Here is a 16,477-nt window from a genome sequence, read left to right as displayed (position 1 = left end):
TAGCTCAGACACTCCTCAGAAAACCGCTGTGTTATTCTTTAAATTTTGAGGGCGTTTTGGAGTCCTTCGGTCCTTTTGGTTGTGAGAATCCTCTGAAAATATAAAGTTCTAGCTGTGTGATGTGAAGGTCGCTTTCTGCAGCCTCTGAAGTGCGAGTTTGGGAAGCAGTGGGTTTGTGCTGACGAGTGTGGCCATAGGTGTCCATGGCCCAGGTGTGAGCAGCCCTCTCCTCTTCAGGAGAAAAGAGGATGATGAGTCAGGGCACAGTCACATCCTGTTAGCACTGCCTGGGGACACCAGCACTTCACTCTTCCTGCTCCTCATAATGAAAGCTGAGAAGCCATAAAAAGAAGCTCACTGATGAGTGAGAAAGGCCAGTCCTTTACCATCTGTGGCTGCCCAGTCTTGCATGCAGGAATCTCCCCTGCTCAAAAGCAGCTCAGGCTCAGCTCTGTGTCCATGGAGGTCTCAGGGTCAGGAGGGCCCTTTCGTGGCTGTATCTGGTGCTGCAGAGCCAGGCACACACAGTGGCCGTGCCTCCCTGCAGCTGAGAGCTGCTCTCTGCAGTCCTGGCCTGGGGTGGTTTGGTGCTGTGGCTGCTCCTTTCCAGAGCTGGCACTGCCTCAGGGTCTGCAGTGTCCAGAGTGGGACAGAGCTGAACCCAGCACGGGCTGTACCCCTCTGAGCAGGCTGTGCATGCCCACCAGTGAGTGCAGTGTCTGTCTGTCTGTCTCCTGCATCTCAGTCTGCTCTGCTCTGCTCTGTGGGGTTGGCTTTCAGCTGGACTCCAGCATACATGGCAACAGATGGACTTAGCTTGGATATTGGGAATTAATTCTTCCTGTGAGGGTGGTGAGGCCCTGGCACAGGTTGTCCAGAGCAGCTGTGGATGTCCCATCCCTGGAAGTGTTCCAGGCCAGGCTGACTGGATGGGGCTTTGAGCAACCTGGTCTAATGGCAGGTGTCCCTGCCCATGGCAGGGGGTTGAAATAAAATGGTCTTTAAGGTCCCTTTTCAGTCCAAACTGTGCAGTGATTCTGGGGCAGCTCAGCTGGTCAGAGCAGGTTCTAGTTACACCAAGGTTGTGGGTTTGGTCCCTGTATGGCTCATTCAGGAGTTGGGCTCAATGATCCTTGTGGGTCCCTCCAGCTCAGACTGTTCTGTGATCAGTTTGTGTTTCACAGTGCACATTCCACGACCAGCAAAGCTGTGCTTGCAGGGATTCCTGAATCCATGATCATGGAGCAGAAACAAGCTGGTGTAGCAGAGCAAGGAACTCCACTTATCCATAAATTCTGTTTGAGTGGGATGTAGCTTTGTGCTTCTCAGTGCATTTTTAACAGGACAGAGATTTAGATAAAGGTGTTTTAAGCTTTTAAAATTCAGTGTGTGAGAAGGATGACATTGGCGTTGCCATTTGTGATGTGTTCTGTGTGCACAGATCTCTGCTGAGGCATCTTAGTTTGAAAGAGGGCGTTTAAAAACCTTCCCCAATTATATTGGCTGCCTCCCAATAACTTTTAACCTGGCATTGAAGCTGGAGAGATTTTTTCTTTTGTTTCTGTGCTGCATTGCTTAATGCATGCAAAACTGACTTGTTTAAGCAGGGCTCTTCTACTAACAGCTTGAGTTAAATCACCAATTCCAAATACATTTCAAAACATGTTTTGTGGTGGAAAATACTTCCCCTACAGCCTTTGTTGGGGTGTCCTTGCTGGTAGTTGCTGCTTCTGTTTTTCCTCAAATATGTCAGGGCGGTTTTGCTGAAATAAATTATTTGTCATCCTCAGAGTATGAAGGCCCTGGTGGCTGTGTTGTCCCTGAGCAGGTCACCCTAGCAGCCCTGAGCTGGGTGTTGGGTTGTTTGGTTTCCTGGACAATAAACCCATGGCCTGGCCTGTATCAGCATGAGGGGTGGCAGGAGGAAGGTCCAGGTGTCTTGAGAGGAAGGAAATGAGGGGAAACCAGCATGTTTTGGGCAATGTTCCCACACAATGCAAGAGAGAGGCATGGGGTAGGGGGCACATCAGGAAGGGGAGGGTCAGTGGGTCAGGGAGGGGTGTTCCTGGCTTGACCACAGAGGGAAAAAGTACTTTTCCAGCCTTGAAAGAGCATCCCCATCCTCTGCTGGTGTCTGCCGCCTGCTCCCTGAGCCAGGGTGCGGTGGAGCCCCAGTGGCAGGGGGAGCTGCCCTGTGTGACCCTGGGGCAGTGAGAGGGAAGGTGCTGGTTAATGTTTAACACACTGTGCAGCAGAGGGGCCTCACAGACAATGTCTGCCTTCCTGCCCTGTGCCTGAACCTCATGGGAAGCCTGCTCCATTCTTCTCCCCTTCCTGGCACTGACCCCTGGGGCTGCTGTGACCTGAGGCTTCCTGTCACCCTTGCAGGGCACCTTCCTCCATGAGAGCCAGGTCCATGGGCTTCCCTTGCCCCACATGCAGAAGATTTCTCCTGCCTGTTGCAACAGGGGGGTGACCTGGAGCTGTGTTTGCAGCATTAAGCAGGTGAACAATAAAAGAGCAGCCAGGGGATTTGAGCTGGTGTCCAGGAAGCCAAGTCTTTAGTCTGGGCAGTCAGAGCTGCAGGAAAGGCGGTGGGATGGCGTTTGGTGGAGATCACATTGCAGAATGCAGCTGGATACGCTGCCAGGGGGGCACAGTGCCCCTGCAGGGTGGGCAGAGCCCCTGCTGGAAGCAGCTCTGCTGGCCCAAGTGCCAGGACTTGTGTAGGGCACAGTGGAGGGTGCACCCGAGCCTGGCTGCATCAGGAGAAGGTAAGAGCTGGGAATTCCTTTGTGCTGTAGCAAGAATGACAGTGGTGCCAGCAACCCCCTGGTCTGTCTTGCCTTGGCTAAACTGTCCTACGAGTGAGATGCCTTTGATGCATCTGTTGCCTCATCATTGCCTCATCCATGGAGCTTGGCTTGAGCCATCCCTATGGCTGAGAGACAAAGATCCTTTTACAACTTAAAAGAATCTTTGTTCTAGTTTTGTTTTGTCTAGTTCTCACTTGTGTATAACAATGTACATAATCTATATGGAAAAAATTATCTTCACTTAAATGTTGTTTTCTCTATACACATGCCAGTGGAAAATGCTTCATTGATACTTCCTACAGTCCTGCAGACCCAGACAATGCAGTTCTCAGTACTGTTTCAATCTAAATTACTGACAAATAAAATAGTTTGTTAATTTTACCAGAAGCAGATGTCAACTTTCTAGCCTTAAAGCAAAAAAACCCACAAACCAACAAAGCCCCCAAAACAAAAGGAAAAAACCCTTTAGACTCAGTGTGTGGCCTAAAGGCAACCATCCCTGTGCCTGTGCTGCTAATTGGGCCCTGCCTGTCACCCTCATTAGCCCTGGGGCTTTGGGGCTCTGCTGAGAAGGAACAGCCCCGTTACAGGGCATTGCAAGACTTGTTCATGATGTCTCTCTGTGGGAAGAAAAATTCAGTTCACACCCTGTAAGTCCAAACTATAAGGTAAAAATAATCCCTTTCTATTCTCTCCTAAACAGAACTGCTCCTGGAAAGCAGAAACAAACCCTAGTAATTGCTCTATGTCCCTGGAGTCCTTAACAGAGCATCTGCAGACATGACAGGAACACGACTGCTCCGGGATCCCTGCAGTTTCAGCCTTGGCAGAGATCAGTTCATGCCTTCCTGTTTCAGTGCTCTGTGTGTGCCCGCTGCTGCGGCACTGCAAAGAAGATGACTTTATTTTCCTGCTGCAAAGAGGTTGAAATCTTAACATCCCGAACATATGGAAGGAGAGTTTTCTCTGACTGTCAAAAATCTCATAAAATGTAAGCGGGGGGAGAGGGGAGGCCACGTGCATGCTCAATGTTCAAGAAAAACCTATTTGTGCTCAGTGTAATGACAATATTTTTCAGTTGCAACTCTCCTGTGCAGAAGTTAAATCTCCCTACTGTGGACAGAGTGAGAGCAATGAGAGCTACATCACTTTTAACATGGCCAGTTTTCTAAGAACAAAAGAAATCTGTGTGAAGTATGTGATTTGGGTCATTTTTGCACCTTTTTTTTGGTCTGTGCTGCTATTTATGCCCTGGCCAGTTCTTCCACTCCCCAACCTTAAAAGTACTTGTGGTTGATAACTAAGAGGAAAGAGACTGGTTTCCTAGATCTGATCTGAGCACCATTGCCTTTATTTATGTAAACAGTGACATCATCTTCTATTGCAGAACGGGAACCCTGAATAGTGACAGGAGAGCAAATTTGGGAAGTGTCCTTATGAGACAAGTATGATTCATCTTCAAATGTGTACATTTAAGAAAGATGCTGTATCCTGAGTCAGATAAGTTCTGTGAATCTGACTTTACTCCAGCTCAAACTGTCATGTATTAGCAAAAATTAATCACTTTTTTTTCCTTTTAAACTATTTGAAAAGTGGTGCTTGCAGCCTGCTGGGAGTGTTCAGAGCAGCAGACTCAGCTTTTTTGTCCCCTTTCAGCTTCTCCAGAAATCTGCTTTTGCACTCCTCCAAAAGCCTTTTGTGAGTGGTGCCTGACCCATCCAGTGAGGGTAAGGGCTGCCTTGTTCCTGGGATTCCGTGTCAGTCAGCCAGGGGATGGTGTTCAGGGCATGCTGAACTGCCAGTAAAGCACTTGGTTTCCTTCTGGGGGAGTTTGCTGGTGTCTGTTAGAAAAATCCCACCACAGCCAGGGTCAGTCTCTTCTCCATCACACAGCGTGGGGAAATGTGCATCCTTTTTGGCCAGAGCTGGAAAAAGCAAAACCATAGAGCACAGTATGGCTGAGCTGCTGCCAGGGGTGAACATCTGCTCTACAGCTTGTCATTCAGCCCTTAAAGATGTTCTGTGAGCAGCCAAGAGCTCTGGCCTGGCTGGGTTCCTGCATCTGATTTGTACCTGAATGGGAAATCACTCTCTCCAAAGGGAAGGGCTGCAGATTGGCAAGCTCCACCTCTGTGCCAGCTGCATGTGTGCAGCAGTGCATGGACCTCCTCCTGGAGAGAGAAAACCCTGCTTCTCCTCACCTGGATTTTCTGTGCCATATTCACTGAGAAGAACTGTTCCTGTAGTGAATCACCGTGAGGGAAGTAGACAAAAGCTCCCCATTTCCTAGCACCTGCCCTGCTGCAGGGACATGTGTCTGTGCCTCTTCTTGCTGCTAGGAAATGACTACATCTGTGCTGGTCAGGCAGGGACAGGAGGCTGAAAGTTCTTTGGGTTGGCTTTGTCTGTCTGTCTGTTTGTTTGTTTAGAAATTAACAAGTGTTTAGCAAGCATTAGTGATTGTTTCCAGTGAGTTTGCTTCCAAACTTGGCCTGGTGTCATGGGAAAGGCTGGGGTTAAGTGCTGTTGGACACTGGGAGGTGCCATGGCCCAGTGTCCCCCAGCCTTGTCCCAAACCAGAGACCCTCTGTCCTCTCTGAATTGTCCTCCATGAATGAAGGCAAATGTTGCATTGTACCAGGGGCAGAACAGCATCCCCCAACCTTCCTTGTCTAGAAGCTGTTGCCACTTTTCCTTGGCTTTAAGCCAGGGCTGGCTCAGCCAACCCTTGGGTCAGATTCCTGATTGCTCTGCTCTGCTCGGTGCCTTTTCCCGTTGTCCCCACCAGCCTGGGCTGGCCCTGCCAAAGGCTCTGGTGCTGCCCAGCTGCTCTGGGGAGGTCACCAGCTTGCTTTTCATGGCTTCTGCCAGGTTTCACTTCTCTAATGCCTGAGTTTCACACTTAAATTTGAGGAAGATCCCATCTGAAGATGTGGGTTTCCAGCTCCCTGTGGGAGGGGTGACTCCCTGATGGCACTTTGTGCTTTGTTTTGAGCTTACCCAGTGTCTTCACCCTCATCTCAAAGCAGCAGCTTTATAAAACCAGCTGGCAGAGTGGGATGGTTTGGGGCATCTCACAAACATGCACCAGTTCCTCACTGGGGCCAAATTACAGCAGGGCCCCAAACAGATGCTCAGTGTGCCCAGGGCTCAGGGCTGCTGCCCTGGCTGACATGCAGGGCAAGCAGCTTTCACTCCTCCTGCTTCCAGGAAGGTGAGGAGATTTGGACCAGTTTGGGAGAAGCTGATGCTCATTTGGAGAAGATTTTGGGTGCCACCTTCATGTGATGATTCTCAGGAGTATCCTTGAGATACCATTTATCCAGAAGGTTTGCTGTGCCTGCTAACTTTAGGGATGTGTGTTTCTTGCCTGGTCTTACTATGATCCTGGTGAGCCATCTGGAAATTTCATCCTGTGATTACTCCAGGATCTGGAAGACCTTTTGTAACTACTAATCCCAGAAACAGATTTTTCCTTCATCCTGTCTGTCAACACAGCCTTTAACTTATTTTTATGGGCTTCAGCACATGTTTGAAGCATCACTGCCTTAGGATACAATTTATTTTTTCCAGAGTATCTCAGTGCTCCTTATATCTACTTATAGCACTTTCTGAGGAACAGCTGTTTTGTGGGTATTTATTAGGATCCTCTGTGTCCTTCAAAACTTGACACATCTCTGTTTGCACACCTAGAACAGGAATCAGTGTGACTTAGCATGCCATCAGCATGAGATCCTAGGAAATTATGCTTTTTGGTGCCTCGTATTTTGCTGCAAAAAAAAAAATTGAGTAATGTTCTCATTGGTAAGATGTGATAAATCTTTCATTAAAAAATATTGATGCAATTAAGGCAAGGGGGGTAAAGCAAAAAGACTAATTAAGATAACTGGTGCCATGCTAGATTCTTGGTATTTCGCCCCTTTTTTTTGTGTCTCTGGCTCTTGTTCACCCACCAAAATAACTGGTGGATGAAGTTTGCTGTATGTGTCTTAACTGCTCTGTGGAGGGAGTGGGATATGGCAGGCAGGAATCCTGTGAGCAGGAAAAGCTGTTTAATGGAGTGCCATCAGTGCTGGGGGAGTTTGGGAAGGTCTGTGCTGTCATCCTGCCTGGAGCCATGGCCCTGTCCCTGCTAGAGCACAAGGGCCCAGGCAGAGGTTCACAGAAGCTCCTGAGGAGCCTGCAGGACACATTTCCCATGGCTGGAGCAGGGCAGAGTGAGGAGAACAGGAAGAGTCTGTGTGTGTGTGTGTGTGTGTGTACAGCCCAGCGAGGGGCTCACTGCAGGTTTGCTGTGGGCCTGCAGCACAGACTCCTTGTGTAAAGCCACCCTCTGCCAGTCAGCAGTGATGCAGGGGGAGCTGCCTCCTTTTCTCTCTTAAAAGGAAGAATTCTCAAAAAATGTTTTTACATTTCTTGGGAACAACAGAAAAGCTTGACCTAATTGCTGTTCTGTATGCCCATGGCTTCTGAAAGCAGGATATAAAACCACCAGTTACCAGTTCTGATTTTTGCCAGAACTTCAAAGTGTTTCCTTTTATGCAGTAATCTTAAAACTAGTCCAAGAAAACACTCACACCATTACTTAGATATTCCAGTTGTGCCACCAATACGGAAATTTAAATTATTATATTTCCCACAGGCAAAGCTTCCATCATTAGTTCAACTTGATGGTCTTCTGCTTGCTGGTAGGGAAGATACAGCTCCTTTCCATGGGCTGAGAAATGGCTGCAGCTCAAAGCTGAGCCAACAGGGATGATTGATGGACTAAAAAAATAGGACCTTAATATAGTAACCCAAGTCCTATTTAGACTTTAAATGTTTTTTAATATAGTCATATCCTTCTCTGGAAAAGAAGCTTCTCATGCATCATTTAATAAATGTTTTATTGTTTTATTGTTTGAGATTACAGTTCCCATCTTTATCCCTTGTGCATCATGCCCAAACTTCATCAGTAGAGATAAAAGCTTGTGATTAAAAGCAAAATTAGTCAAGTAGGACCCAATCCTATCCCCTAGGTCTTAGTCACTTCTTGGAAGCTTTGTAAGCTGTGCCAGTGTGGCCCTGTGTGATCTGGCAATGTGTTTATTTTGTCAGCGAGGCCATGGCACAGGGTTCATTCATGTGTGCTCAACAAGCCATGGCTGCTCTGCTCCAGAGATTATAACCAAATAATATTAATGAATTATGAAATTGAAAGGGACATGGGGTTTTTTTTTTGGTCAGGTTGTATTGGGACTTTCTTGCTAAGTGCAGTTTTGTGGGCAGAGTCTGAGGTATTTATTTTTTCTGCTGGAGTGACCTCTCTGCAGCACTTGAGCTTGCAGCCAAGCCAAGGCAGGTTTGTCCCTTGGCCACTGGGCCCAGGAGAGCCCCAGCAGATGCACCAGGTCCTGGTCAGGAGGAAGGCCTGGAATGCCAAACAGCCACCAGGGCCAGCAGATCCCATCATGCTCAAAGTGGTTTCAATGACTGCAGGATGTGTGGTCAGAAATGAAGAGGCTGTTCAAGAATCATTTAGATGGAGAGAAATCCTCCTGCTTAAGGAAATATCCTGCTGAGTTTCTCCTGGAAAATAATTTGATGTGTAAAGTTGTATCTGTTCCAGATTACGAGGGATGGGATTTAAGAGAGAAGTGTCTAATTCTCCAAACTTAGAAAGCATGTGGGCCTCAAACTCTTTTCCCAGTTGGAAAATTTGCTGTTAAGAAAAGGAAATAGATTTTTATAAGCAATATTTAATTCAAGCATTTGGCGAATTCTCCTGCTGCAAAGCTTTTAGGTCAAATTCTGATTCATTGATGTGGATCTGGAATAAAAGGGATTAGGAGAGGAACTGGACTCTGAAGTTAGGAAAACTTTGGTTTCTTGTTCACTTTTTCCTACTCATAAAATGTATTTTTACCCTATGTTTCTATTTTAAGTGTTGTAGGGAAACTTACTCCTACATGTCTGCCTTTGCTCTTTTTCTGCCCATTGTCATCAGCTCTGCCATGGGTGTGTTCCATTTTTCTGTTGCAGAAAGGGATCCTGATCATTCTGGACATGACATTGTTGTACAAATGCTGGGAATTTCTACATTTTTTCCATTAGGTTAGAGAATGGAAAATGGGTGGTTTATTATTCTTATTACTCATTAAAAGTATGCGTTAAAACAGTGCCCTGTTTCACAATGTGATGTTCTGCAGTAGCTCAGGGCCTGAGGGAAGCCATGTCCAGCACCTTCCTTTTGTTTCCACATGTCTGTGTATTCACAGAAGTGTGTGCTGTGCTCAGGATTCCTACAGGGATCACTTGGGGATCCATCTGAAAGCTTTCCATCTGGCATTAAGGTCACTCTCCCTGTGTCTGTCCTTGCCATTTCTGTGTCGTGTGTGTGACTCTCAGCTCCTGTTGTCCACAATCCCACTCTCTCTCTCAGCTTCCAAAACCTTCCCATTTCCCAGAGTGAGTACTCTCATTCCTAGGTCTGAGACCCTGACAGCCATCAGTCCAATGTCTTTTACAGTATCCTGTAACACCAGGTGTGAGAGCTTTTTGTTTCCTGTGTTCATAAAGCAGCTACAATGAGTCTGTTGGGGGAGCCAGGTCTGCATCCCACCCTGGCTCTGGTACTGTGGAGTTGTGATGGATGTACTGCTTTCAGAAATGCAGCAAACAGCATTGCCAAACCCAGTGGTTTATCTGGGGCCATCCATGTGCTCTGGGAAAAATAGCTCATCCTGAGAGAAAAGAATGTTGGGGGTTTCCCTCAGTTTCCACTAATTACTTTCAGAGTAATTATGTTGCTCAAAAGAAAGAGCTGCTGCTTGTCTTGTGAGGAAAAGGAGATAAGAACAAGGAGGTTAAATGTGACAGCTCTTTGGGATACCAGCCCTGCCAGTGCTCCAGAGAGAGGAGAGCACAGTGGTGATGAGCCAAATTCACCTTGGGGCAGGAATTAGTCAGGTGGGAGATCCCCACTAGATTGAGGGTGTCCTGGGAGGTCTCCTGAGAGTCTCCTGGGAGAAAAGAAGGGGCTTGGCAAAGCAGAGGACCATGTCATTTTTCTCTCAGTTTTCACCATGTAATTCATGCTTTGCTCTGTAAAGCACTGTGATATAGTTTGTATACATTATGTAAAATAAGTTGTATTCTATTATATTGAAGAAATACAAATATAAAATAAAGACAAAGGATGGAGTACAGTAGCTGTGTGGTAACTGGACCCCCAGTCCCCAGTTGCACTGCTTGTCCCATTCCCCAAGTCTGTGGTTGCAAATCTCTGCCATCCCTGGAATTATTTAGGTGTTTTCCACATTATGATAAATGTTAAATACAGACTGTCCTGGGTGAAAAGGGAAGCACAGATCAAATTCTGTCCACATCACTCTCCAGGAGAGCCTGTCTCCACCATCCTCTGCTCTCCTGCTGCTTGTGGCATTGTGCAGCTCTTCTGTCTCAGGAGTTTTAAGGAACTATTTGTAACTGTGCTTCATTTCTTTGCAGTTGGGAAAGCTCTAATGCATCTCCAGGCACAACTGGCATGTGGGTCCTTTAGAAGTAATGCTGTTGGTAATGGGACAGCATGTGGCAATTTGTAATCTAGAGAAAGCAAAACCCCAACTCTGCAGAGTCTGAGTGGGAGGGGGGCTGGGAGGGAGGTGAGGATGGCTCTCAGCACTTCAGATGGGCAACTTGCTATTGCAGAAGTTGGAATTTTGGCCCAAAAATGCCAAGGGGAATCTTTTATGGGAACAAAGGTGTGTGTTGTGAGCTGGCCGGCAGCAGGACGAGATCTGCTTCTGCATTTCACCCCGAGGAGCAGCAGCAGCATCCCGAGCCGCGGCAGCGCTGCGGGAACCAAGAGAGAGCCGCGAATCCCAGCGAGGGCCGCGAATCGCAGCGCTGCCGGGCCCGGGGGGAGCTCGGGCTCTCGGCTCTGCCAGGGAGGTCAGCACAGGGGGCTCCCGGCAAAATCCTTCTGCACGGTGGGAATTTCCCTCTTGAGCCACTGCTGCACTTTTTAACTGGAAGATTAATGGAAGGGGGCCGTGGAAAGGGCCGGAGTGCCGGAATTAGTTCATTAGTCTCTGAGCAAGCATGCGGTGAGTCACCGGCAGCGCTTCCTGCGCGCTGAGGCTGAGCCTGGAGCTGTCCCAGCCATCGGCCAGCGCTGGGAACTCGCGGCACCGCACGCTGCGACTGCGGGCTGCTAATGCTATAAAACAAAACTAATCTAGATTAATTACACTGCACATGTTATTCATCTATAATCCCGCTCCTTGGACTCCTTCCCTCCCAGCAGAGCTCCCCATTGTTTTCTGTTCCTCTCTTAAGGTGTCCTTGATTTCCTCTGGGTTTCTCCATTTTTTCCGGGGGCTGGGATGACAAAGCTGCCTGGTCTGCTCTGCCCGTTCACCTGGGGCTGCCCCATGTCTGTGTATGTGGAGGCATAAACAGCCAGTCAGAGCTTCATTTGGCTTTGCTGGGTCACCAGCAGTGCCCTGTGATGGCAGTGAGGTGCTGCAGCACAGCAGGGTGGGTGGCTGGAAGTGTTCCTGGTCACAGCATCATAGAATATCATAACTTGGAAAAGACTCAGTCCAGCTCCTGGCCCTGCCCAGGACAACCTCAGGACACCACAAATGATGGTCCTGGTAGGGGATGCACACAGGATGTGTCTGTTTCCATGATGTTACAAAGGTTTGTTACTACCTCTGACAGAAATGGGTTGAAAATGAACTCCAGCCATTCAGGGGACCAGCCTGTAACTGCAACCAGTTCTTACTCTGAAGCAGAGCCTCGTCTCAAACCAGTTGTCTTCCTCACATGGAAGCAGTGGTGTTTATGTGCAAACCTGTGTGCAGTCCTGGCTGCAGCACTCTGGGTTGGACAGCCTCTCACTGCACAGCAAGGACCTGGAGGGAGAGCAGGGCCAAAATGGCACATTTTTATTTCCTAGGACACATCTCTCACCTGCACTGCTGACCCGTGGCCCGGGAAGAGAAGCCCCAACCACAGGTTCAGGCCTGGGGGGCTGAGGGCATCCAGGTGCCCCCTCCAGCTCATCCTCCACCACAGGGATCCTAGCACAGGTTTGTTTAGCAGCAGGTCTGGGGGGTGAGCATGGAGGGACCTGCAGCCTTCATGACTGAGCATCATCACCTGCCTGTGCAGCCACAGGAGGCTGGTGCCTGTCCCACTGCTCTGCCTGGACACTGCCCAGCTCTGGGAAATCTATTGCTGCCATAGGTGCTGGAAATGAAAAGGTGTCAGCTGGACAGGGAAGCCTGTAGGATAAGGTCTGGTTACTGTCTGGAGCCTGTGGCACCATTCCCAGTGACATGGGTGGGAGAAGGACCAAGACTCTGATCCCCTGAGAAGACAAAGATCTAAGACTTACTAAATCTGGACAAAATAAGCTGCACTTTTGTTTTCCTGTGAGTTGTTTCATGCAAGAAGAGATTTTGAAATGATCTTAATACCTCACAGAGGATTGTTGCACTTTCATGTGATGCCAGTGGGATCAGCGTGCCAGTGGATGCTCCAGTGGGTCCCAGGGTGCAGTGCCTGGAGGTCTCCAGCCCCCTCTGCAGCAGCAGTGGATTATGGGCATCCTTCAGGTATTTTCCAAAATGTTCTGAATGATTTTTTGCTGCAGTCACTTCCAGCAGGTGTTTTGAAATGTGGTGACCATTTGTTTTTTCTTCAGCCTTTGTTTTTCTTCCCTGTTTACCTGTTTGAACACTGTTACCACAGGGAAAAGGACTCAGAGGGTTCAACCACTGGCTGGATTTTTTTTCCTTTTATTCTTTGCCTTTTTTTTATTACTGCATTTTTAAATGGCATGTTTATAAGCGTGTACCTCATTTTCAAAACAAAGTGTTTTGAAACTGATTTTGCAAACAGCTGTTGCAAAGGACAGCCCAGGCTGGAGACCTTTCACATCTGTATCTCTGCCCGTGTCCCTGCAAAAGTGGTGTCAGCATAGAGGGTTCTGGGGTAGGTACAAGAGGGGCTCATGACCCCACAGGGCAGTAAAACTCTTTATTGAGTTTTGAACTCTTGGTCTGTCCCAGTGTCCCCTCAAGCTTTTCCAGCAGCTCAGACATCCCCAGCACCACTCTTCCTCAAGAAAATATGCAATTTCTTAAGTGGTTTAAATACAGTAACTTGGGGAACCTGCATGTTGGTGAAACAGACCCTGCTCACACCTGAACCCCTTCCTCCTGCACCTGCTCCCCGTGATCACCAGCCTTGGGAAGCTGTGGCATTTACCAGCAAAACCAACCCATCTGTGGGTATGTTTCCAGTGGCACTTTGTGCATCTGCTTTAGATTGCTTTACATTACAGCAAGGGGCCAGCTATGTTTAAATGGACTCAGAGGTGAGAGCAAAGAAGTGAGGTTTAAAATTCAAAGCAATCCGACGTGCCCGGCCGTGGCGTCATGGTGTGAGTAAGGTGCTGGCACGGAGCCATCTCCTGACTCCTGGGAGAGATGCTTTAAAAGCTCCTCACATGGGCAGTTCAAATGGTGTACACATGGGGAGAAAGAAAATAGTGTTTAATTGAAACTCTGTACATGTATATATGTTTTTAGGATAAACAAAACAGATTGGGCAAATATTTACTTCTGCCCCTACTGCTACAAAGCAAACTTTCCCACAGCTTTTGACAGAGATAATCTGTTTTTTAGCCATGATGGTGAATTTGTAATGACAAGGTTTCATTCTGAATGTTTCAGGATTTCCTGATTGGTTCTCATGCAATTATTTTGATTAACAATGAGGTTTTCAGACCAACTTGAAAGGGTCTTGGAGCCTTAGGAATAACCTGGCTCTTGGTTATTCCTCTCACTGGGATTACTTTCTGCAGCTTTCTAGCACTGGAATCAAATTCTTTGGAAATCAAAGCAAACTACATCTTAAAAATATTTCATATCTCCACCCCCCTCTGAGAAGGTTTCTTTAAGTTCAGAAAAATGCTTGTACCCATGTGAAAAAAAAAGGCATACGATTGGAATAAGAATGAAATCCCTGTGTAATTTTTTAATGAAAATATGTATTTTTAATAAAAAGATAAATGCTTTAGGTGGTCATTTCTGCGAGAAGGCAACATCTGAAAACAGAAACTGAGAAGTATTCAGGGCATTTCTGATTAAAAAAGAAATGAGATCTCATACTAGAAATGTCTGGATGTTTCTCTTTCATTTATAAACATAGGAGGGAGCTTAAGGAATTAGGAAACATCCATTAGTGCTGTTTACTCAGCTTTCATTGTTCTGTTCTTATCACTTAGATTTTTTACCCTTTCTTTAAGATGCTGTGGAAATCTCAGGCTGGCTTTAGCGTGCATGCCAGCAGATCCCCTCCCCAGCACTGCCACCCCCACTGAACTGTCTGGGAAGGTGGAAGGTGGATGCCAACCAGGGGAGCCTAAACATCTGCAGTGTCACACTGTGAGATGTCTGCTGAGACAGGTCTTGCATTTACCATGTCCTAGATTGATTTTCACCTTATCATAATTTAAATAGAATAGTGGATTTAAGTGTCATAGTGGCAGAACAGACTGACAATCAAGAGGGTGGTTTTGATACAAGCTGAGAAGCCTGTAAATGAAAAAAAACCCCAGTTTTTGCTTTCTGTGAAGGTGAAGCTTTCTGAGTTCAAGCAGTTCCCCAAGCAAACTGTCCAAGTTGAGCAAACACTGGCTAAAGGTAAGTACGTGTAGCAGAGTATTTTCTTTCACACCACCAAAAGTGGAAACATAAGCAGTGTGTCTGATGTCATCTCCATACAGATGGGTTTGAAATGCTGGCTCTCATCTGAAACATCATTACCTTTACAGTGAACTTTTAAAAACTCTATTATTGCTGCTAATATTATGTGTAGGTATTTTAGAAGTAATTTCCCCGGACTCCAATAAAACGTTCTAACAGAGTTTTGTTCTCTAAACAATTTTAACCCATGTTTTGCCTTTTGGGGAGTACTTTTGGCCCCCAGGCAACACAGAAGAAAAATTACTGGCTAAGTAACACCAGATGCAGGAGAGACTGCTGGCCACTAGACAGCTCCCAGATGAGAAGGCCTTACAGGTTGAAATACAAATATGTTTCGTAATGAAAGCAGAAACCCTCTTACTTTAGGGCACAGGGACCAGCCATGAAACACAGAAAGGTTTTTGTTTGGGTTACAGCAAGAGGCATCATTATCCATAATTACATTTTTCATACCTGAAATCAAAAGCCCCAAAGCTGTCCTCCCTCCAGAGAGGTTTGGAAAATGATCTTAAATAGAAAATGATCTTAAATGTTTTTTTCTGACCTCAGGGTTGAATGAAAAACTGCTGCAGCCCCTTGATAAGGGTGTGTGCATGGGGATTATGTGTCAGCCACCATCTCGTGCCCCATCAGTGGTGCAGCCTCAGAGATTCCACGTGTCTCTGCAGTCACAGCCTCCTGCTCTGCAGAAAAAGGCAAGGGGGCACCTCTCCCTCCCTCAGGCTCCTATTATTGTGGTCAAAAGTCACCTTTTGCATGACTCACTGTGCCTGGGAGCTGAAGGGGTCTGGCTGTGGTATGCACAGATGGTCCTTTGGGAATCACCTTTGGGCTAGGAAGAGACTCTGCCAGGTGCACCCCCTCTGGAGGGACTGGCAGAGGGTCATGTTATCTATATTGGGCTAAAATGCATTGGATTGACTGAAGGGTCTCAGCAAAGCCTGTGCCTGGGCAGCTCACAAGTGAAGCCCAGCCACAGGCTGCAGAGTGGGACATGGTGGCATCAGAGCCTGGGTTACAGGAGCCTTGTGTTGGTTGTTTGCTGTGAGCACCTTGTCACCAGTGATGAGAACCCGTGTGGGTTCCTGTGGATGCATGGCTGGTGCACCAGAAAGGACACAGGCTGAGCAGGGGTGGGCAGCAGCTGGGCTCAGCATGGTGAGTGCCAGTGCACAGTGCCAGTGAGCACTGTGCCCACAGGGCACTGCAACACCCTCGGCACAAAACCTCCAACACAGCTTGGAGCTGCTGCCTTCCTGCTGGCCCCATGAAATGCTCCTGTCCCTGCCACGTGTGGGACAGGATGTGTGTGACATCCTGCAGCCTGCCTGCCTGGCACATCGTCCTTTGGAGGAGAATGGTAAGTTCACACCTGTCCCTTTCCTGTGACTTCCACTAGGGCTGGGCAAGAGGGCAGTGTGGCAGCACACTGTACTGAGCCATGATTTTATGCCTAGCAAGTGGTGTTTGAAGAAGCCTTGCACGGGCCCAGATTTAGCTTTGTTTTTGGGGGGGGCAGGAGTCTGCAACTTCCCATGTGCCAGACCTGAACAGGCTGCAGAGGAACAGGATGGTGGCTGAGGGTGAGAGTGACCCCACAGCCAGGGATCGGGGACAGGACTCAGTGCCTTTAAACCCAGCAAATGTTTCCATTGCTCAACAGTCACACAGCAGAGGAGTGCAAGAGGAACATGGAGGTCAGGGTTGACATCATCATGCAACCATTTTAAACATCTTGCTGGAAAAAGCAGCAGTTGGAGTTCCTGATGGCTGCCACTACTCTGCCCTATACATTTTGGTAGTAGCACATACAGAGCCCAGGGCTGGTGTGCAGAAAGATGGAAACTCAGTGGGCTCCGAGGGCAAAGCAGAGACAACTTCTCACCCATGCTCTTGCAC

Source organism: Zonotrichia leucophrys, chromosome 12 (assembly GCF_028769735.1).
Source record: "Zonotrichia leucophrys gambelii isolate GWCS_2022_RI chromosome 12, RI_Zleu_2.0, whole genome shotgun sequence".
Taxonomy (NCBI): domain Eukaryota; kingdom Metazoa; phylum Chordata; class Aves; order Passeriformes; family Passerellidae; genus Zonotrichia; species Zonotrichia leucophrys.
Note: the sequence above shows the minus strand (reverse complement) of the source record.